Raw genomic sequence first — 23,396 nt, forward strand, 5'->3', positions numbered from 1 at the left:
GGGGGAGGGGAGAGCACACTGCGGATAGAACCTGCTCACAGGTGAACACTGCTTCTATGAGGAGGCTACATTATAACACGGTAGAGTACAAAGGGATGGGGGATAGGGGAAAACCAGGGGACAGAAAAGAATAATGTACTATCAAAATAAGGGTTAGAAATGGGGAGGGAGTGACCTCTGTAGTCTCAGAAAAGCAGGAGTATGCCAGGGTATAAGTGAGCAGGAATGAGAAAAAACACTAAAAAGCTGTGGAGAAAAGGGAGAAAGGAGGCCTTCCTTAGGAAGTGGGAGAGGATTCCAAAGACCCCTACTATTAGGAACAAAGAAAGATGAGGACTTTCCATCGGACAAAGCCTGGGGCCTTTGCAGCTCCTCTAAAAGGAAGTGAGAGGCAGAGACTTGGAGCCCCTAGGAGCAACTGGCAATGGAGAAGTGGAAGAACACAGACAGAGGGAGATTTCAGGTAAAAGTAGAAAAAGAGGTAAACAAGTAAGGGTATAATCAGTCAGTGGAGGGGGTGGAGGAAGAGGAGCCCGATCTTGAAGCAGTGTCCTTTTGGACATTTCCAATAAATGGTGGAGAGAGAGAAGCACTATGGAAAGGAGAAGTCCATGAGGCAAGCTCTGAGGACAAAGCCTGCAATGGACACCTCGAGAGTTTGGGTGAGGAGAGAGAATAAATGATTAAAGGGTCATGAATCAGATAATAAGCATCTAGAATAAACATAAAGAGAAGATGAATGTGGAAGAGATTAAGAGAAATCCTGTTTGGAAAGGGGCCCCAAGAATGAAATTAAAAATAAAATGAACAGGATAGTGAAGGGGAAAGGGGAAAAAAAGAGGGGGAAGAAATATTTAACACCAGAAGAGAGGAATAAATAAAACCTTAAAAGGAAAAGGGAAAATAGGGCCATCTTAAAAAAAAAAAAAAAAAAAAGATTGTAAAGGAAAACAAAACTGTGTTAACAGTAGAAAAGAGGAACAAATCTTGAAAAAAATTTTCAAGACAGATGGAGGAAACTATAACCCTAACTCAAAACTTTAAATATGAACGGATTAAACAATCCAATAAAAAGAAAAAGAATGACAGATTGGATAAGAAAACAAAATCTGACAATCTGTTACTTACAAAACACATTTGAAAAACAAAGCCATATTCAAAAATAAATCTACGGGGATGGAAAAAAATATCACGCATCAAGTAAATCCAAAAAGCTAAATCCAAAAATCCAAAAATTTGTCTATGAGACAAATCAAAAATAAACATTCAAAAAGTAAAAAGAAGTAAATGAAAAGATAATTTAGAGAGGGTAGCTGGATGCTTTATTCCAAAGTTTCTTAAGTTGTAGACCCCAATCCCATAAGGGGTCATGCAACTGCTGTGGAGGGTCTCAAAAAATTTGGCAACAGTAAAAGGTTTCTGAATGCAGAAGGCTTTTGTCCTACAGTAGCAAATATTCTGCCAAGATTTAATTCTTTTTGGAAAAATAAACAAGCCCATCTATGTCCTTAATATGCAAATTTGTTTCCAGCTTTAATAAATGATAAAAATATATGTATACCAAAAAACTTTAAAAATAAACTTTATGATGTTTTATCAGTAGATGTTTGATTTGTGTACCAATTTAACATACCTATAAACTTGAGGTCACATATAAATTTCTTGGATGAAAAGAGGTCGTGAAGGTAGAAAGTTTAAAATGCCCTGCTTTGAGTCCATGGAGAATAGTTAGTCCACTCTTGCTTCTTTCCTTCTCCCAGTTCTTTAAGTTTGCCTTAAATCGCTAGCCTGTTAGGTAACTTGTTTCACACTCCTCAGAGTTCAATTTCCTTCCTTTTTTTCCCCTTTAACTTATAGCCAATGATCATGGGAGCATCAACATCATTATCAGTGCTTTCTTGATTAATGCTCGCTCTTATTTTCTTGGGTCTTCTGTGAGACAAGCACATGCCCCCCCTCCTCCTGTGACATTGTTACAGGGACACATACTGTCTTGTGACAAAGTCCTGGTGCAGACCCTTCCTCACCTCATCCCAGACTATTATGACACTCTCCCCTCAGCCATCCAGCTGATTTTCCCAAGGTTCAAGTCTGACTATGACTATTTTACAAATTACCAGGGTTTCCTGTTACTTCTAGAATCAAACATAAAAGCTCTATTTAGTTTTAAAAGATCTTCATAACCTACCTCCTTCCTACCTTTTCAGTCTTCTTATAACTTTTTCCTCCCTTGTAAGCCTGTAGCATTAGTCCCCTTACCATCCTTATACAGGATGTCCCACATTTGGACACTCAGGTCTATGGAATTCATTAGTTTTTCTTGCCTTTTGCTTCTCTTCAGCCAACTTTTTTCAGCCTCTACTCTGGTGTGCCTTCAGAGGCTTTACTTCTTTGGAGAGATGACTCAATTGTCTTTTTTACTTATTTTTCTACTCTTATAAAATTGTGTTAAAAGTTCTGACTTCTGACTTAATTTTGTTTCAAATATCTTTTAAAAGCTTTATTTTGCTTTTGAACCATTCCAGAATTTCTCTCTGTTCTTCCAGGACTCCTGTGGAGGAGGAGTATGATTTAACCTTCTCATTTCAGAATTTTGTGGGGTTCAGCCGTGTCTGACTCTTCAAGACCCCATTGAGGTTTTCTGTGGATTTTTTCCCTTTTTGGCAAAGACACAGGAATGGTTCCTCATTTCCTTCTCCAGCTAAATGAACTGATGAGGACACTGAAGAAAACAGAGCTTTGTGACTTGGCCAAGCTCACACTTTGACCCAATGTTTGAGGCCAGAATTGATTCAGGTTTTTCTCCGACTCCAGCCTCAGCAATCTGGGCACTATGGTAGCCCTAGCAGGTAATGTGCATTTGGAAATACGAGTTTGCTCTTTTTCAAGGAATAATCCTTAGTTGTCTTCAGCTATATTCTCTGCATCTTTACTCATCTTTATGATATCTATTCACAGTTTGTTTTATTCTCCCTTCATGATCTAGATTTTCACTCAGATCGGGTCCCTCTAAAGTCTTTGGACTTCCTCTCACCAGAATTCAAACCTTTCAAAGTTCTTATATATCCCAAATAAAATCATTTATGTTTTTCCCCAAGTGCATTATAAATGTAAGATGTGAAAAGAAAACTAAATAACAAGTACTCTAATATCCCTTTGTTTATACACATACAAGAATCAATAAAAAATGGGATATAAGGAAAGACTGATTCATAGAACCCACTCCCTCTACCACCTCCAGTAAGTGCGGAGGCTGGCAAGAAGACAAGCTTTCACAAGAGGTAGATCTCTGCATTTCATTTAGAGTCCTCTCAAGAATCCCTAGAATTGTTACTTTAATCCAAGATTTTATGAGACAGAATGCTATTACTCTCACACTGTTTTCATTGTTCAAGAAAACACTTTTATTGTTCGGTCAGTTAGCTCATCCTGACCCAGTTGGGTTTAATTTGGTTGTTTTTTGGCAGCAATGCTAGAGCAGCTTGCCACCTCCTTCTCCCGTTCATTTTACAGAGAAGGGAACTAAGGCAGACAGAGCTGAGTGATTTGCCCAGGGTCACACGTCTAGGAAGTATCTGAGGATGAATCTGAACTCAGGTCCTCCTGATTCCAGGCCTAGGACACTGTGCACATGAGACTGTTTGACCATGACAGGTAAAAGTTATGCCCTACTTTTCAATGTTCTTACCTATTTTCAGAATAAAAGTAAAATGTCTATACTTTCTCAAAAGTAATTTTACAAGCCAAATACCTTTAAAAATGTAATGTACTGTGGAAATTGAGTGGATGACCCTCAGTTGGGGAATGGCTGAATAAGTTATGAAATATGAATATAATGGATTATTATTGTTTATAAGAAACAATCAGCAAGATGATTTCAGAGAGGCCTGGAGAGACTGGCATGGACTGATGCTGAGTGAAGTAAGTAGAAGCAAGAGAACATTGTACATAGCAGTAAGATTATGTGATGGTCGACTGTGCTGGATCTGACTCTTCTCAGAAATGAGGTGATTCAGGCCAGTTTCAATGGTCTTGTGATGGAGAGAGCAATCTACACCAGAGAGAGGACTATGGGAACTGAGTGTGGATCACAATGTAGATTCACCTATTTTTGTTGTGGCTATTTGCTTGCTTTTTTTCCCCCCTCTCATTTTTTTTTTAACCTTTTGATGTGATTTTTCTTGTGTAGCATGATAAATGTAAAAATATCTTTAGAGGGATTGCACATGTTTAACCTATACTGGATTACTTGCCTTCTAGGAGAGGGGAGGGGAGAGATGGGGAGGGAAGGAAAAAAACTTGTGAAACAAGGTTTTGCAAGGGTGAATGTTGAAAACTATCTTTGCTGGCTCATAACACCTTGCTGCAGAGTTAGAGGGTGGGATCTGAGCTGAGTTCTAAAGGAGATTTCACACCAAGTAAGGAGAGTTAAGTCAAGACTGGGAGACAGCAGGGGAATGTCTAATCAAGATGGGGTGGAGCTTTTAATACCCATCAATCTGCATTTATTAAGTGCCTACTGTGTACCAGGCATCATGCTAAGAGCTAGAGATACAAAGAAAGGCAAAAGACAGCCCATCTTGGTTTACTGGGGAAGTCAACACAGAAACCAAGGAGACACTAAGAGATAAGCTGGAGATACGTGGGCCACCCCAAGTCAGGCCAGGAATTTTAGCTGGGATTCAGAGGAAACCAGGAGCAGAGGGTTCCGGTCCCTGGGCATCTAGAGACGCCACTGAATGCTAGGCCAGGGATTTTGTATTTGATCCTGGAGGATATAGGACTCAGTAGAGGTTACTGAGTAGGGGGGAGACATGATCAGATGGGTGCTTTGGAGACCAAATGAAGCCTGGATTGGGGGGGGGGGAGGGGACTGAGGCAAGCATGAGATGGGGGTAGTATCAGGAGACAAAAGGGTGTATGGGAGAGATAGATCAGATGCAGAGGAAGCCGCCTGGGTTGTGAACCCAGGGCACTGGGAGGATGGGGCTGCCCCTGGCAGTGAGAGGAAAGTTTGTCATTGTGGGTTTTTTTTGGGGGGGGGGGGGAAGAGGGAAGGTGTTCTCTTGTGGACAGGTTGGGTGTGGAGGAGGAGGCCGTGAGTAAAAGTGTCTCAGTGGCTCTGAATCTGGGTGCCCTCCCTGAAATGGGCAAGTTTGGAAGGGAGGGCGATGGATTTCCTGGCCTTGCTCTGGACATGTTGTGTCTGAAGCGCCTGGAGGCAGACAGCTGGAAATGTCCAGTGAACAGCTGGGAATGCAAGGCTGAAGCTTAGAGGAAAGATCCAAATGGTAGATGGGCAGTCTGGGAATCACCTGCAGAAAGAGATATTTAGGCCCATATGATGATAACCCTAATAAATTTATGTAGGCCTTTAAGGTTTACAAAGTCCTTTGTTCACAGCAACACTGTGAGAGTATTAAAATTGATTCCTATATGAAGTATTTCCTATCCCTGAGGTCTTGGGCCTCGTTGGGCCTTCAATTTTCTTCAGGTCTCCTCTAACCCCGGATGTAGGAGCCTGTAGACTTAAAGGATGCATCACCCATATGAAGCTATATTATTCTTTCATCTGAAATTCTGTAAAATCAATGGGAAAGATTCTATGACAAACGACCTCTCAATTACAAGTGCATTATGGGTGCTCAATTAACCCAAGAAATCATTTTTCTTTTCTTAGAAGGTAATCCCTAGAATTATTTTCCTGATGACTAAGTTTTTAATCCAGGGGCTTGAGAACAAACTTTTTTTTAAAAAACAGATAGCTCCTTTGAATCAAAGTTATACAAAACATTTTATACTCCAGGTTTTTAATTCTAAACAATGGGAAACTGTCCCTTTTTTGTCAGCCAGGCAATCTTCACAAAAATGGTACGTTCATAATTTTGTTCATTCTGTCAGTCACAGTTTTGTATAATGTATCATTAAAACTTTAAAAGACTGCAGTAGGAGCTTATTATTAATCTCACTTTTCTCAGTCTCTTTTGCGTACCATGCTGGCAGCTCACAGATGCTTGTAAAAGCATTTGTCCAGGAAGCTGGACAAGGTGGCTTCCAAGGTTTCCATCAGTTAAAATCTCTAACTTCATGATGCTACCATGAGTCTCAATGCTAATTTCACTAAGACAAGAAAAAAGAGCTAGGTAATTCGCACTTGTCATTCCAAGCTTCATCTGGTATTCTACTCAGTCAATAAATGTTTAGCCAGCACAAATGTGGGCAGACATCAGACTGGATATGGTAGAAAACACAAAGGAGAGAACGGCCATCCGCCGAGAGCCAATGACTGAGCCAGTTGGGTCTGCCAGGTATAGATCTGTAGTCCAAATGGACACTAGAGAGCATCTAGTCCAACCCTCTTGCTTTACAGGTGAGGGACCTGAGGACTGGCAGAGGGAAGGGGATCAGTGTCATTAGTTGGCAGGGCCAGGATTCTAACAGAGGAATGACATCACTCTGAGAGAGCACGAGACAGAAGATGGGACTCTGCCCTGTGATGGTACCCTCCCCCCCAGACCCTGGGGACAAGAAGGGCCAAGGAGAGTCATCAGCAGAAGGCTTGCACCTAGACCCAGATCCTTCCTTATCCAGAAGCTACAGGACCTGGCTTGTCATCTTCTCTTACCTATTGGTTGTCTGGCAGGCAAGCGAGCGAGGTAAGAATTCCCAAAAAATATCATCCTGAGGAGATGCAATTTGTCCTTATCCTTTTCCTAAAGACTTTCAGATCTAACTTTCCAAATGTCAACGCTATCACTGACTGGTGGTCTATCAGTTTCTGCCTAGAATAGGACGTGGGTCCCAAGTTGAGGTGGGGTCTTCACCCACCACATTTCCAATGCTTCATCAGGGTGGTTGTAACTGATAAGATTTTTGCCTAGTGATTTTTGAACACCAACAAATTTTTGGCTAGTTTTCCTACATAATAAAAATGAATTCAGACCATTTAATGAAGTTCCAACTATAATGGGCACCCAAGAGGAAAAGCTGGATGAAATCTAACAGAAAAAGTTGACAACGATGAGCATGAAAGACGGTTTACAGAAAGGCCCTACAGACTGCAAAGTGAGAAAAGAATGGAAAAAGAAAGAGCATTAGACTCAAGGATCAAGGGAGTAGTTCTTTTGCAAGCTCAGTTTTCTCATGTAAAAGTAAGAGATCTAATTTGGAATCTCTGAAGTCCCTTGGGTCCAGCACTAAGATGGCAAAAATACTGCCCAAGGAGGAGGAAGAAATGAGGCTGAAACATCATCTACATGGCAGAGTGACGGCATCACAGACAGGTGGCTTAGGAACTCTGAGGAAGAATCCCTGACTGATTCTCCACTGAAGTACAGTGGCCTTGACCCTCAGCTCCAATATGCACCTGCTAGGCAGCCAAGGGGAGAGAGAAGTCACCTCTCTAGGTGCGTTTCCATATTTGTAAAATGAAGAAGGACAATCTGGGCTGTTAGAAGAAAAGTAATTTGTCCACATGACTTCCTCCTGGTACTCCTATTACTACTATTACAATTTGGGACTTTGCCAGTCTCCCCGACTCAGGACAAACCAAGTTCAAATCCAACCTCAGACATTTGCTGTGTGATCACTTAACTCTGATTGCCTCCAAAAAGAAAAAATTAGGTACAAGGAAGAATGCAGGAAATGCTAGAGAGGCCATGAAGACAATGCTTTGGCAAGTTTAAGAAAGGGAAAATTCAGTTTAAGCTAGAAAGGAAGATAAGGGAAGGCTTCAAGGTGCAAGCACAGGAGCTGGGTGTCAGATGGCACTTAGCTGATGTAAAGACTAGCTGAGGTCCCAAGAAAACATTCCCAGCTTTCAGGCGATGGGCACAGAGAATCTGTGCAAAGTCAAGAGATGTGAACAAGAAAGCTAGTTTGGCCAGAATGTCAAGAACATAAGGGAGAAGAATGGAAACTCCACCTGCAATGGCAGGATGGAATGGGATCATATAAAGGGCTTAAAATTCCAAGAACAGGGGTCTGTCATCCTATCTTCCTCACAAGCTTTGGGAACAAGGGACTTATAGGGTAAGGACCTGTGCACCAGAACTATTCCTCTTGAAACCAAAGAGACATGAGGATGGGAGTTAATTCAGGACTCCATCTAATAGAGAGGAGATGATGGGTTGAATGGGGAAGTGACATTGGGATGGGTGGAGTTTGTGGTGCTGGCAGATCCACTGATGCTGTTTGGGGTAGACAAATTCAGGGGAAAGTAGATGTGGAAGAGAAATTCTGGAGACAGGTTGGGGATTTGTCTTTACACACACATGCAAACCCATGTGTACACACACACACACACACACACACACACACGCAAGCGCACACTTAAATGCTCTGAGAGTCCTAAAATAAATTTAGTTGTGCTGCATAGAAACAGAGCCCATAAAGGGAATGAGAACCAACTAGTCTAGTCATTACAATCTACCAACTGCTTTCCAAACACCAACTTCCTTCTTTCTAAAACAAAGACTTTCTCTGAGTTACAGCTTGAGGTTTCCACAAGTCAGATTCTTTGCTGTGGGTGCACTGCTGTCTGTGATGAAGAAAAGGGAATGGGAATGAAACACTTATTACCAGGGACACCATAAGAACAAAATTACTACATAACATTTTCAAAGAAACAAAAGGATTTGGCACAAATACACTATTTTAAAAGGCAACAAGAAGCTAACTGAGACCCATTTTTGGAAGCTCAGATAAAAGGTTTCAAACACAACCCAAGCCTAGGTTCTCCTAGCTAGTGAGGAACAGAGGCAAACTCGGTGAGACCCACAAATGCTTTTACTAAGGTTGCAGCAGGGTCAGGAATAAAACAGAGAAAATCGATAAAAAACACTGAGCCATCTTTTAAAGTCTCCCAGAGGGTGGCAGAAAGTGGACCCTGGCATTTCCAGCCTACTCAATTTCCCAAAGTTTCCCAAGACTCAGCTGTCCGTAGCAGCTGCACCCCCAGGATAGCTGCATAGGACCCATCCAGAGCTCTGAAGTACCAGAGAAAGCACCACATCCAGAGTCTGGGTGCAAGGGCAGTGGGCCAGTGCTGCTTGGGTAGGGGGCTGGGCCTTTCCAAGTGCAGGTCCCAGGCAGTCATTGTGAAACAAGGGGTGTGACAGGCAATCTGAGGCCCCCGGCCTGCTCTACAACCTAGGATCATACTGTAAAAAGAGGCATTTCTGACTCAAAGAAAGTTACCTGGGTAGTGCTCCGCTGTCAGGAGGGATAAAGACGGGACAGGCAGATGGAAAACTGCCCCCAGAGCTGGAGAAAAAGGAGGTGAGTTTCATCCAGACAGCCTGTCCGGGGCCAGGGTGCTTAGGTTAAGAGCAAGCTGGAAAGCATCCCAAGGCCGGGAGTCACGGGACAACGAGTTGGGGGACCTTTCTTCTGCCAAGGGCCATCTGGATATTTCTAACATATCAACTTACAGAGGCCGTTATAAGCACTAAGGCAGCCATGGAGGATGAGGAGCCGACCCCCGTGGCTGAGCTGTGACAGCCTCCCTCCCAAACTACCTTGTGCCTCTCTTACTTGACTGTGCACTTCCCGTCTGAGTCAGGGTGCAAGCTCCTGAGGACAGGGCCCGGCGCCGTGCTCAGCACATGTAGTAGGGCTGACTGGTCTCAGACAAGGAGAGGGGAGGCCCAGATTCTTTTGCATGCGCCCCTCTAGCTGTCAAAGGGGAGTCATCAGAACTCCAAGGCCAGAGAGCAAACCACCGTACTTTGTCCTAGACCAGCACAGGTTCATTCACCTATTTAAACAAGAAGTGTAATGTAGAAGAAATCTCAAAGTCTAAAATGTCTTCCTTCCTGCCCTCACTTCCTCCACTGCAGATAGCAGGCTCTCCCTGGCCTTCCGTGGGGACAATTACTGAGCTTGTGTTAAGCCCATGAGCAGGAGGAGTTTGTGGAAAGCCACAGATACTCTTCAGTGCTCTCCCTCCAAGACTCGGGCCACCAAGGCATTCTAACAAAGGTACTGTGGAGAAAATAGTTTTCTACCCCATAATCTGATTTGGCTATTCCCGTTTCCAGATTTTGTTATTGGTTTTTTTGGTTATCAGGGGAAGTTATGAATTATTTTGATGTTTAAAGGCCCTCTTTGTCTCTCATGTCAACCTCATGGCTAAGTGACTTTTGTCAAGAAGGCCCATCTTCTCTTCTTGTCTGAGGACCCCTTTGCACCAGTTCCCACTGAGAGTGCCTCCCCGGTTCTGTGGCAGCCCGTGTGCTCTCACTGTGACCCTCCCACTGTACTCCTCTCTCGTCCTTCAGAGGCAGAAGTATTCCACAGCTCCAGCTGCCCTACAGTAACATCAGGTGAATGCTAATATTAAAAATTTGGGTATTATTTGCTTTCATGGGAAAGGCTCATGATCAGGAAAAATAAAAGTGCTTTCCAGATTCCTGACAGAATCCCCTGCTCTCCTGCTACTGTTGTCCAACTCTGGGTCTACTTTGCTGCGATCTATCCTGTTTGTCCGACATGAACACTATACTGTGGGACATACTAGGGAGCATGTCCTTCTAAAACATGGTGAAATCTGGGAAATAACCATTGGTCTCTCTTGTATCAATGGCCTGGGCAAACTTCTTTTGAGTGGTTAGTCTCTTCTGGGAGGCTCCACAGGCAAACAGGAGGAATAACCTCAACATGCCCAGAAAGTCTCCAATTTGAACTGAATTCTGCATTTCTAAATGCATCACTTTAGAAAACTTGCATCTCTCTGTTTGATGCCTCAGCTGATGTTTATTATCATAGTTCTTTTGCATCTATTTCTGCTGAGAGCTCTTTCAAAGAGTCCTGATATGATCTTGAGGCATGAACATGAGAGATCTGACTGAGCAAGAATAAAGTGCTGTCATCTTGTCCTACTGAACCAAATGTTTTTTCATAATCAGCCAGAAAGCACGTATATAATCTACATCTCTCAGTTACTGTGAGATGAGAAAAATCAGTCCATTACTGAACATTGTGTGTGAAAGAGTCTGCTTATTCCCTAGTAAGACCCTGAAATTCATGTAGAAATGACTCAAGAAATTTTTGCACAGATTAGAGAGCAGACAAATAGATTAGCAATTCCCTGATTTTTTAGTCAACTTTTCAGTATTAATAATATTTGAGATTTTTTCTTAGTTATTACTAAGAGATATTGAAAACAAGTATTTTAATTAATAAACATAAGAAACCATGCATCTGCTTATCCATTTCAAAAAATGAGTTTTAGACTTAGCTATGCAAAAATGTTTGTGGCAGCCCTTTTTGTAGTGGCAAAAAAACGGAAACTGAGTGGATGCCCATCAGTTGAAGAATGGCTGAATGAGTTATAGTATATGTATAATGTCATGGAATATTATTGTTCTATTTAAAAAATATAAAACAAGCAGGTTGATTTCAGAAAAGCCTGGACTTATATAAACTGATGCCGAGAGAAGCAAGCAAAACCAAGAGAACATTATACATAGTAACATCAAGATCATGTGTTGATCGACTGATAGACTTAGCTCTGCTCAGTAATGTGATATGATCCATGACAATTCTAATTGACCTGGGATAGAAAATGCCATCCATTTCCAGAGAGAGTATGCAGATAAAAGCATACTATTTTCATCTTTCTTGTTTCTTTGTTTTTTCCTCTCTCTTGTTTTTTCTTTTTCCTATTTTGGTCTGATTTTTCTGGCACAACATGGTAAATCTGATGCTTAAAAGGATAGGACATATTTAACTTATATCAGATTATCCCCCCGCCCCCCTTCCCAAGACAGCAAGCTAAGAAAGGGAGAAAAATTTAAAACAAACTCTTATAAAAAATGGATATTGAAAACGATCTTTACATGTATTTAGAAACAAAAAATACTATTGCAAAAAATATTCTGAGAAGGGGGGAAAACCCCTTCTCTTGAAACATCAGAATCCTAAAGTCCATTATTTTAAATATCTTCTCAAGGTAAAGATTCTGAAGAACAATCCCCTCCTTTGAATGAATAAATTCTAGTATGTGTGAGTTTTTTTTTTTTAAACTTCTCAGGAACTAGATATCTCTAAATGTGCATATTACTAATACAATTGCCTAATTGACTAACACATAATCAGGGATATGATATGGATGTTTTATTCACCCAAGTTGGGAGAACTAACACTTGACTGGAACTCTAAAAACTGTAGTTCAGCCTGAGTCTGTAACTTTTTACAAGTTAATCTCCCTGTCTCAGCTTCCTCATCTCAAAAAGGGGAATGAGAAGAGAGAAACCAATTTTTTTTTTCATTTTGATTCTACAAATTTTGAATCAATGAACCAAATCTGAACTACAGGCTGACTTTTGTGCTAAACTCTGAACCCCCTCTTCATCAAGAAGCAAATGAAGGCAATTAAGGGTATAGAGATAGGCTCCATAAGCAGAGAAATGCTTATAGGAATATGGATGATTATAAGCAACAGCCAATGAACTTCTCAAAGGAAACAGGACAACTTAAAAATTTAAAAACAAAAAAATGCTAAAGTAAATAATAAATGTAAATGTTAAAAAATAAATAACTCTTACATAAACCAAAGATGAGAAACGGCATTGTGAAGATGGAGAATGGGCCTCAACGCTCAGAAGACAAGGGTTTGAGAAGGCAACTTCTGAGTGCCTCGGCCTAGTCCTCTAACATCTTAATAGCCCAGACCCTCTCAAGGAAGGCAGGGAGCTGCAGAGTTCTGGTGGGTGATCTACATGAAGTCACAAAGTCCAGAGCAAAAGAAGAGTGAAGCAGATGAAATGTGGCAGGTAGCCCACGGATGGGGTACCGATGAGGCAAAGGTTCTGGAGCCACAGGCATTGTAAGGGGCAATGGGAGTAGCCCTGCACTTGAGAGAGAGGGGCTGGTCCTCACTGTCCCAAAGGAAGCACTGTTCCAGGACGTACTTGGGGAGCAAGCAAACAAGCCTCCTTTTCCTTACTGGTAAAACCAGCAAAAAGAGGAGATGAATGTCCCAGCCACGACATTCAGTGACTTTTTTCATGTGAATGCCTCCATTACCAAGAGCAGCTTAATAAATGCTGATTTACTGATTTCTTGTCAAGACATTTTGAAACAAAAGAAAATTATCAAAAGCCTATTTTCACATTCCCCAAAAATGACTTTGTTTAACATTTTCAAAGGGGAATTATGAAATGTTTGTGGCATAAACACTGATGGACTTCAATGAAGGACACAGATTTGAGAATTGGCCATCCATGTCTGAAAATGGAGGATGCATTTTATACTATTAGGCCTTCACCTGCTAGGTGGGAAGAACTGATCCCTTCATTGATTGGGATTCTCATACCTTTCTTTTAGCTGAAGTATCCAACTCCCAGAAGCCCTAATTCTGAATGCAGCCCAAAACAGATTAAAATATAATTGGGAAATATTGACAAATAAATTTAGAAAACACAATATACTCTATGTAATATGAATTTGTGGCCATTGGTGCCTATAGGAAAGTATTCTGATTTCAGTGTGACACTGTTGCTGTAGTCACGATACAATTTTTCCCCCTGGTTTTGCATACTTCCCTCTGCCCAATAGAAGTGTTCCAGGGTTACTCTGGATCCATCTTTTGTTACTTATTACAGCTCAAAAATATATCATTGCATAATTAACTAATAACAGGCCATTCTCCAAATGAGAGGCAACCACTCTGCTTCCAGTTTTTTGCTACAAGAATTTTTACTATATTTTTGTCCATATAGGTCCTTTCCTGTGTTTCAAAATTCTTTGGGGCACACTCTCAGTAGTCCTGGTGTGTCTTCCTAGTTCTGCAAAATCAGTAACAGTATTTTTCAGCAGAAAAGATAGGACAAAGCAATACTTAGATTCATTCCCTGCTTTATCTCTTAATGATACAAGAGAAAAATCACCATGCCCGAGTTAAGAATCACAGCCTAACAATGACACTTCCTTAAAACAAAACACAAAACAAAAACATAAAGACATATCAAAAACTACCACTAGCTACAGGCTATACTCAAATCTCAGACACATGACAGATTTGAGGAAATCACAACCACTGAGTAGGATTTATTCTTCCAATCTTAAAACAGAAACTTTCAGGATGACTCAAAGGCACCCAAATGCACCTGTGATTTCCTTAATGCAGAGTGTCTAACCTGCTGCCTGCCCACCAGTGTGGCAGGCACCACGAGCACGTTGGCTGCCCACTCATCATTCCTCAATTTTCTCATGTGAGCCAAGTCACCTTTTCAAACCACATATTTCCTTCACTCCAAATCTTTGAAGTTCTGCATTTGGTATATGATGCAGCTTGGTTACACCCATCATGTGCCTCTCCAACGCTCTGATCTTCATTTTTATTTCTTGGGATATTGGATGATCCCACGACTTGTGGTCATATAACACTGGCAGGGTACTGGTACTAAGAAAATATGCCTGTGTTTCTTGGAAAATGATGTCTTACTCATGGTGGAAAATGCTATCCACATCCAGAGAAAGAACTATGGAGTCTCAATGCAGACTGAAGCAGACTATTTTCACTTTTTTTTTTTGGTTTCTCCTTTCTTGTGGTTTCCCCGTTTTACTCTGATTTGTCCTTGATAGCATGACTAATATGGAAAGATGCTTGTATGATTATACATGTATATAGGTCTTTGGGGAAGGGGAGAAAAAAATGGAAATCAAAATCTTATAAAAATAAAAGTTGAAAACTCTCTGTAATGTAATTAGAAAAAAACTTTAAAAAAAGAAAAATGTCTTACCAAAATCATTAAAAATTCCTTGAAAGATATAATAGAGAAAATTTTAATACTATTGTAAGACTCATCAATATTATGCAAGATGTAAAATGGTGAGGCATAGGCTTGCCAAAGGTATTCCACCCAATGTCACAGATAAAACACAGAATCCAAGTTGAAAAGGGATTCTGTATGAATAATGAGAGGCTCTAAAAAACTTTAAGAAAAAGATGACGCGTCACTGCAAGAACCTGGCAAAGCGCCACATAAGAGATGTTAACACTTAAGAATTTAGTCTAATCACCTACACGAAAAACCAAGTGGATGAAGAATGCCCAGTGACCAGATGACATCATGCCCTTTGGCAGCGAGTACAAAAGAGTGGGTACCTAGGCTCTGGGTCACGTGACCAACTAGATGAAGGACTAGACATTTCTGGGATCCCCAGGACTTCTCAAACTTTACAAAAGAGAAATTATATACCAAAGATAAAGTAACTTCAGCCACCCCATGGTCTAAGACAAAGCTTCTTAAACTGTGGTTCCTGACCCCATTATGATTTATTACTGGTCAGTGTTTGACTGTACACCAATTGTAACTATCTACATACCCAGGATCTGATCAAAATCTCTCAGGTGAAAAGGGGTCACAAGTGGGAAAAGTTTAAGGAGCTCTGCTCTAGGATACCCAGAATTCAAAAGTAAAACAGACAACCCCACCCTCCACACAAACACTTGCACTAGTTGACCACAGACCAGACACAGGGGAGGGGTCTGCATAAAAACTGAGCTCCCTGCCCCTCCTTTATCTAGTGCTGGGGAAACCCCAGTTTGAGGCTGAGGGAGATCAGTGGCCATAGCACTTGGGAAGACGAGCCTGCTGAGATGTGAGGTGGACTTTCAGAATACGTAAAGACAAACCAAGGATTATAAATCTCCGAAAAGAACATGATGATGCAAAACCTAAACATAATTCAAAAAATAATAACAATTGCCAAAAACTTCTAAATCCGGAAAATGAATATCATATGAAAAAATTCATAGATCACTTCTACAAATGAATAAGCTGGACCCAGAATTAAAGAGGCAATCAATTGAATTTCCTTTGGGAAACAAAAACCTTTTAATTAAAAATTAATTTTATAACACAACAGCAGCAGCAGCTAGTATTTCTACAACACTTTAAGGTTTCTGAAGCACTTTGCAGATACCATCTCCTTTAATTCTTCCAACAATCCTGGGAGGTGGAATGTTATTATTATCCTCTTTTTGCAGAGGGGGGAAAAGAGTCAGGGTCACAAAGCTAGCAAATGAGGTTAGATTTAAACTCTAAACTAATTATTTGAATACTACTAGTTATTTATTAAAAAATTATTCATTGAGTATCTGCTATTCAAGAATATTCAGATAAGTAAAAGAACCATCTATGTCAACTATCAAGAAACTCGTTAGGGAACTTATACAAACAAACAACCTAAAGAATTTAAATAAATCAGTATGTGGATAAGAGGCAAAATGAATGAAAGCTGAACTGAAGAAGGAAAGGTTCCTGTAAAACAGAAAGTTCCTACATAAGACAGGTCACAGACTGCTCTACAGGCAAACAAAAGGGAAAGGAAATCTAGAGAGGTGGGAAGGAGTGGACATAAGCTGAGATGAGGATGAGCAAGGACAGTGGAGGCAACAGTTGTCTGGGGACTGCAGTAGAGGATTCACATCAGGGATTCAAGGTAGGGCGAGTCAGGGCCTGACAGACAAGGGAAGTCTCTGCTGGTCCTGTACAGAGCAAGCGTATCATCAAAGTGACTTTCAGCATAACCAAATTTGACCGAAATACCACCAAGAGTGCAATTAGATTGAATTCAATTAGACATTTATTAAGTACCAGTTCACTGCAGAGAAGGCTAACACAAAATCAGAAAAACATTCCCTGTCCTTAAGAAGACCCAAAAGAGGAGGGGATTAAGGAAAAGCTTCCAAAGGAGGGCGTATCATAGCTGAGCCTTGAAGGATGCTGAGGAGGAGGAACACACAAGAGATGGGAGGCAGTGTGTAAGGGGGGGGGAGAGGGGGGAGGGGGAACTGAAGGGGAGAACAGTGAGCGAGTGATTATGGCTTAAATATGCTGCTGTGAAAGGGAAGAATTTGAAACCAATCTGGAAAGACCAGGCTAGAACCCATCTGGATCTGCCTTTAAATGGCAGGGTGAAGGACCTCCATTTTACCTTCAGGTAACAGGGAGGCGCTCATAAAGAGGCTGGCTCACAAAGGAGAGGCACAAGAGAGAGCCCCAAGAGTCCAGGCAAGAGGCCATTGGGAATAATAAGTAGGAATGAGATTGTTATAAAGTCATTCCCCACTCTGATGTGACGTGCCAGGCAGAAATGGGACAATCCAGACTCTTTGGGGCTTCAGATGGGCCCTGGAGGGGAAGAGATGAGAAGTGGAGGGAGCCAAGACCATGAGCCTTGGTCAGCGAGGTAGTAGCGGTTAAACTCACTGTTTCCCTTCTCCATTGTCCAAGTGCCCGCCCAAGGATTGCATAATGCTGCCTCTTCCCTTTCCAGGATCAGGTTTGTTTCTTCATCTCTGTGGAGAAGGCAGCCTGCATTATACCCCCGGGTCCTTCTGCTACTCTCCAGATACTTGTACAAAACTAACTCCTGTCAAATAAGGTTAATTTTTATGACTATTACTACATTGAAAATTAAATTTTATTTAAAATAACATCTCTCGTTTTCATATCACCTTCACTTATTTCCAAATATATCCTTGTCCAGCAAGATTTAGAACAAAGATCTTTAAAAAGAAAAAAGAAAAAGAAAGGCAGTTCAACAAAAGGTGACCCAATATATTAATCATGTCTAAGAGTGTATACAGTACCTCCCTTCACTCCTGCTAAGAAGGGAATTTGTTGCATTTTCTCAGTTCTTTTACTGGGTTACCCAACCTCCAACTTCATTCGTTTTCTTTCTACTTCCATTGCATCACCTGGTTTTGCTCATTTTATTCTGGACATCAATCATTTCCCCCTGAGTCTTCCTAAGGTTCTCTGAAGTCTTCACCATTATTTCTTACAGCCCCACAATCACATTTCTGTCTCACCCCTCATTTGGCCATCATCCATCGCTGGATATCTCCCTGATTTCCAGTTCTTTTTTGCTACCACGCCATGACTAATCAGCAGCTCATGGAGACGAGAGGTGTAGATGGGGGGACTGGGGTGGTGGAGGGGAGTCCTGGTAAGGATGAAATGCCACATCCTCCCCCAGATCACACAGACCCAAGAAAGGTACCCAAGCACCATTAGCATTTCTCAGCGGGAGCCCGCCAGGAGGCAGATTATGACACTAGCTCTCGACAGCAGCGAGGCTGGCTGACTGCTCTCACCAGGGAAAGGCCAGGGATGATGACAAAATGGCTGCCAAAGGGACAGAGGCTACTAGGGAAGTAATTTTCCATCTGGTTCAGTTGCTCAGGTGCCAGAGGGAAGCCATGGCGAGGCTGCCTTGCTCTCCCCCACGGTTTCGGCAGCCCACGAATCATTCCAGGGAAGGGGAATCCAGGATGCTGGAGCTCCGGCCTGTCTCTCCCTCTTCCCCATTATTTCAAACATCTGTCACCTACAGAGAATTCCAAAATGTCTCAGAACTGAGAATCCAATGCTTTGGTTATATTTGGATTCAATTCCTATTTCCACAATTCCACAGTTTCTTCTGTTTGGAAAATCACTTCCAGAAGAACGAGAAGGGGGGCGTTTGGCCCAATGTGACTGACCCAGCTGTGAAGTTCTTCCTGCTGCTGAGGTCCCATGACTACAGGGCAGGAGGCGGCGAGGGGGCCGCATCTGAGCACCTACAAGCAACAGCACGCCCCTGGTCGAGGTGACAATTCCTGTGCTGTCTTTCAAAGCCACAGCAGCGGCCGCCAGGAAAGCTTTGGGGGACACGACAGAATGTTAGCTTTCCAAATCATTTGGGGTCAACTGTTCTGCAGCTAACCATCACGTGCAAAATGTCAAATTAGTGCCCAATGCAGTCAATCAACACGCACTCGACTCTCCCAAGTTCTGAAACCAGGTCCGCGCTGTCAGCAGATTTCAGATGCCAGCAGGCAGACAACCTGTTGCCTTTTGTAACTAAGTTTTTAGGACAAGTCAGGAAAACTTTACCTCAAGTGCTAAACTCCCAGGGTAAAAACTCATTTTTTATGGATGTCCAGTAGTTCCATGGAGCTACCTTATTAGTCTTAAACAATCCAACAGCCCCCCCCCCCCCCCCCCAGTCTATGGAAAACCTGAACCATACCCACATATTAGAAATACCCAATAATTGCACAACACTCCCATCTTTCACTACTTAATCCTCTCACCTTCATTCAGGCAAAGATTATCTAAGTTATTTTTATCACAGGTACACAGGAAATTTATGGTTACCTATGCTACCAGATAAGGATTCATTTGTTTCTTCCAGGCTTCTTTGAAGTAAGGGTGGAGCTAAGTGATAAAAACCCACAGGTATAGCCCGCATGGCTATATGATTGTTTGTCATACAGATTGGAAAAAAAAAAAAAATCACATAGCTGCTGTCCATACAAAATAATGCAAGATACAAATTGCAAATTGAAATGCAGTAGAATGTCAGAAGTGGAAGTGTCCCATAAATAAAGATTCCTGAAAGGAATTCTGAATGGCCATTTTAATGGCAAGTCCTGAATTGTCAGGGAGGTCCAACAGTGTCTAAGACACAGCAAGTTCTGTAACCATGGCAGACACATCTAATATTAGATTTTCTGTCTTCTCTACAAATGGGAGAGCTGGCCGATGAGAACTGTCAGATTTATGACCAAGGAAAGGGCATTGCACATATATGGCCCTCATTTATCTCGGTCAGTAGTCAAAGTGGACTTTTAACGCTGTTTGAAATTAATTCTGGAAATCATTGACTAAAAAATAGACAAAAATTATACAGGCTATTCACATGTTAGCATTTTGAAATTGAAAGTAATGAAAGAAAAGACAAGGTAGACAGCAGAAGAAATGGAGAAGCATAGATCAGGTTCTGAGCAATAATGGCCACAAGAGAACTTCCAAATGCCAATAAACTGGACCTGCTCACTGGGCATCCCCCCCATCCCCAGCTAGCCACTTTACAGACTGGTACACATAAATGCAAGGGAGGGCATGAAAATGGCCACGATGGTCCCCATCTCACTCTTGCCCATCCAAGTCCTTCTCTGAGCATCATCAGAAACCTTCCCGAGGGCTCTGAGAAGCGGTCAGAGTCTGCTGCTGGCCAGTGGAGAAAACCCAAATTGGGGACAGCACTGGAGCTCTTAAAGCTCAGTCTACAGAGAAATGACGTTGGGTCAGAAGCAGACAAAAGAGAAAGTGGCAGCGACTGCGTGGCTTTCTCTGCCTGTGTGTGCGTGAGGGGACAAGGACAGGAAGCGGACCGAGAGGAGAGAAGGGGAAAGTAGGACGGCGGCCGAGGAGATGGCCGCCAGCCGCCCCAGCCCTACCTGCTCCTAGGCTACCGCGCACTCTCGCCGCACAGAGGAGGCTGGGCTTCCCCGGAGAGTCGGGAGGGACGTTTCTGCCGCACACACGGCGTGCCAGGAAGTGAAGCAAGTGCTGGCAGGAGGAGCAGGAGCAGGCCTCATCCCACGAGACTGCCCTGAGGATTGAGCCTGAGAACACACGGCAGAGAAGCTTGTTTCAGGCCCCCAGATAGCCCCGGGTCCCAAGGACGAGGGCCCGGCCGGGCGGGAGGGCAGCCACAGTGTCAGGGCCTACCTGGAAAAGGGGGGAGCGACCCCCAAGGGAGGGCCTCGCCGATGGCTGACTTCTAATCCGGATGGGTGGCGGGAGGGACATGGATTGATGGGGTGAGAAAAGAGGGTCACACACTCAGAAGCGACCCTGGTGGGAGGGAATCCATGCAGGGGCTCAGGGCTGGGAGCACTTGTGCCATCGACCAGCCTGACTGGCTGTGACACAGCTGGGGGGGCTTTGTGATGTACTGCAGGATGCTGACATTGCCTGGGAAGCACCAGGCCAGGCCTCAGCAAATGGGGTGCTTGGCCAAAAAGCGGCCCCCAGCTCCCTCTGCTCGGTAGGGTGAAGTCCAAAAGAGGTCTCCACTCTGACGACGGAGCCGAGCTTCTTGGGACCAGACAGAATGTCTCCAGGGCCTGCCCCGAGGATGCCTTTATTAAAATCTCAGCCCATGGAAGCGCTGACCACATCCAGGGAGAGAGCTCTGGAGATAAAGTGCGGACCAGAGCACAGACTTTCACCTTTTTGGTTTAGCTCCTTTGTTTTCTTTCTCCTTTGCTCTGATTTTTCATGTGCAACATGACAAGAACGAAATATGTTTAGAAGGAACGTACGTGTTTAACCTATATCAGATTACTTGCTCTCTTAGGGAGGAAAGGAGACAAATTAGAACACAAAATCTCACAAAAACAAATGTTGGAAACTTATCTTTATGTGTATTTGGAAAAATAAAATATTACTGAGGAAAATAAAAAAATAAAATAAAATCTCATCCTAACTAAAGTTAACTAACACTTACCCCAAAGAGAACCTGGGCTTTTCACATCTGAAGGTAACGGCTCTACGACTGTCCTCTCCACATAGGCTCAGCCAATGGAAGAGATGGCAGCTGTTCTTTTCGGGGTAAGAGAAACCAAGGCAGCTCCATCTCACGAGCTCTGTGCTCACTTAGACTCGTGTGAAGCACTGAGAGGCATACAGGCCTCCATAAAGAGAGCTGCACGTTGCCCACCCACATCAGTGGCATTAGACACAGGAAAGCAATCCTACAAAATACTCGATCACACCTGTCTATGCTTTTCAAATCTGCAAATTCAAAGTTCAAAACCAAGGATGTCTATTTTTTCAGGAAGCCAGAAAAAATGTTTTTCCTTTTTTTCCTTTTTAAAGAATTCTCTTTTCTTTGGATATAGATCATAATAGGGAAACAAGGCTCCCAAGTAGAGGAAAGCAGGGAACAAAAAGAAACACGAATTCTGGAAGGCCAGAAGGCGGCCAGAATGACAAGGACTATGGCCCAGACTCTACCTCCCTTTAATTCTGACCTCCTGGAACTCTTTACAGTTTGAGAACTGGCTTCTCAGGCGAGTCTGGTCACATAGTTTTTTAACCAATGACCAGATTTTCTGACCCATTAAAAGAAGTTAAAGTAAACCTTCTAAAACAGGATCTGGAGCTTCCTAACAGACTCCAGTAACACATTCATCCCAAAAGGATTTTAGCCAACACAAGTCTTACATTATAACTCAGGCAACATTGTCAACAGAGTCTTTTTTTTTTTTTTTTTCCTTTTAATGTTATGACTCCAAATATTCTGGCTGGCTTCCAAAGTTGTATTCATACGTGATTACCTTGTACTTGTTCCTCCTGGATTCCATCCCATTTCAATACGTGATGCAGGATGGTACAAGAGTCTCAACCCTGTCACTAACCCAATTCTATAGCCTTGGGGTGTTCATTTTGGGGCTGGACCTCAGTTTCCAATTTATAAAACAAGAGGGTAGGATGGGACTAGATTACTCCTTTAAGTCAGATTCAGCTATAAAATTCTGACACAGAATTCTAGTCTTTTCCAACAGTCCTACTCAAAACACTAGCCTGCAGAGAGCTAGATTTTCATCCCTCAATCACAATCATTCAAATGATTAAAAGGACTGACCTTCATGGAACACTCTAGCACTGGCTCCTTCTTGCGAAAAACGAGTCCCTCGATGGTATCCCGCTCACCAGAGGTAGTCCTACAACACCCTGCCTCAGACTGGACCCATTTCGTGAATGAGCCAGCGAATCACCGAAACAGAGACTTGCTGCTTAGTCTACAGCAGCAGAGACCAGAACCTTGCCGCAAAGCTGCTGGGGATCAGCACTGATGGGGATCCACAGAGGCACCTCAGCTGCTCACAATAGCTTCTTGCCCACCTACACTTACTCCCTCTGCTCCTGCTGCCTCAGCGGCTCCTCGTTCTGTTCTCAAGGGGGACCCAGGGGAGCAGAGTTTGGAAAAGTCTGCAGGCCGATCCCTTTCGGGATGGAATTAAACTAGACGGGAGCATTCTGGTTTTCAAAGACCGAGGCTATTTTACTACCAGCTTGGGGACTTAGTCTCATTTTATTGACAATCTACACTAAGACCTTCCCAGGATAATCCATAATTGCTTATCTCTAACAGTGACTCCTACAATGCCTCCGATAATTACAGATTACTTTCATCTGTGACAAAGCTTTGGCTCCACTGGATAACTGGTTAGTTCTACCAACTACTTAAGAGCAATAAAGTTGTTTCTAGAACACATCAAGCTTTCTGCTACTTCAGACAGATCACAACTGGCACACATTTAGCAAGTCTGCAATAAGTTTGTGCTCCCTTTGGATTTAGTATTCTGCTAACCTGCGAGGTGTCTGGGAGAGAAGCCTCCTGCCCTGGCCTTACCCAGGCCCCGCGGTCTCTGTGTCTGCACCCTTCTCCCAGGGCTCACTACATCACACATCTCGGAGCATGGGAGCTTCCTGCAAACCATCTCCTGTGTGTGAGTGGGGGGCTCCTATCCCGGGCTAGACATGGTCACAATCACAGAACCTGGGAACACAGGAAGGGCGAGGCTGAGGCCCTGCTTCTCA

General features: G+C 42.8%; 1 protein-coding gene across 10 annotated transcripts in view; it reads right to left on the minus strand.

Annotated features, from left to right (window-relative positions):
- The window catches only part of TNRC6B (trinucleotide repeat containing adaptor 6B), a 194,224-nt gene that overhangs the window by 87,761 nt on the left and 83,067 nt on the right, over positions 1 to 23,396 (minus strand). For 2 of the 10 annotated variants that reach the window (XM_031939134.1, XM_031939135.1), the window contains exon 2: positions 20,243 to 20,410. The exons of 6 other annotated variants lie outside the window; for them this stretch is intronic. The gene's annotated coding sequence lies outside the window, so the exon portion shown is untranslated. Of the gene's footprint in view, positions 1 to 1,633; positions 2,649 to 20,242; positions 20,411 to 20,516; positions 21,065 to 23,396 lie in introns of those variants that run through there. 2 more of the 10 variants (XM_031939133.1, XM_031939136.1) reach the window with 2 other exon arrangements.

Source organism: Sarcophilus harrisii, chromosome 5, assembly GCF_902635505.1.
Source record: "Sarcophilus harrisii chromosome 5, mSarHar1.11, whole genome shotgun sequence".
In the NCBI taxonomy this organism is placed as follows: Eukaryota; Metazoa; Chordata; class Mammalia; order Dasyuromorphia; family Dasyuridae; genus Sarcophilus; species Sarcophilus harrisii.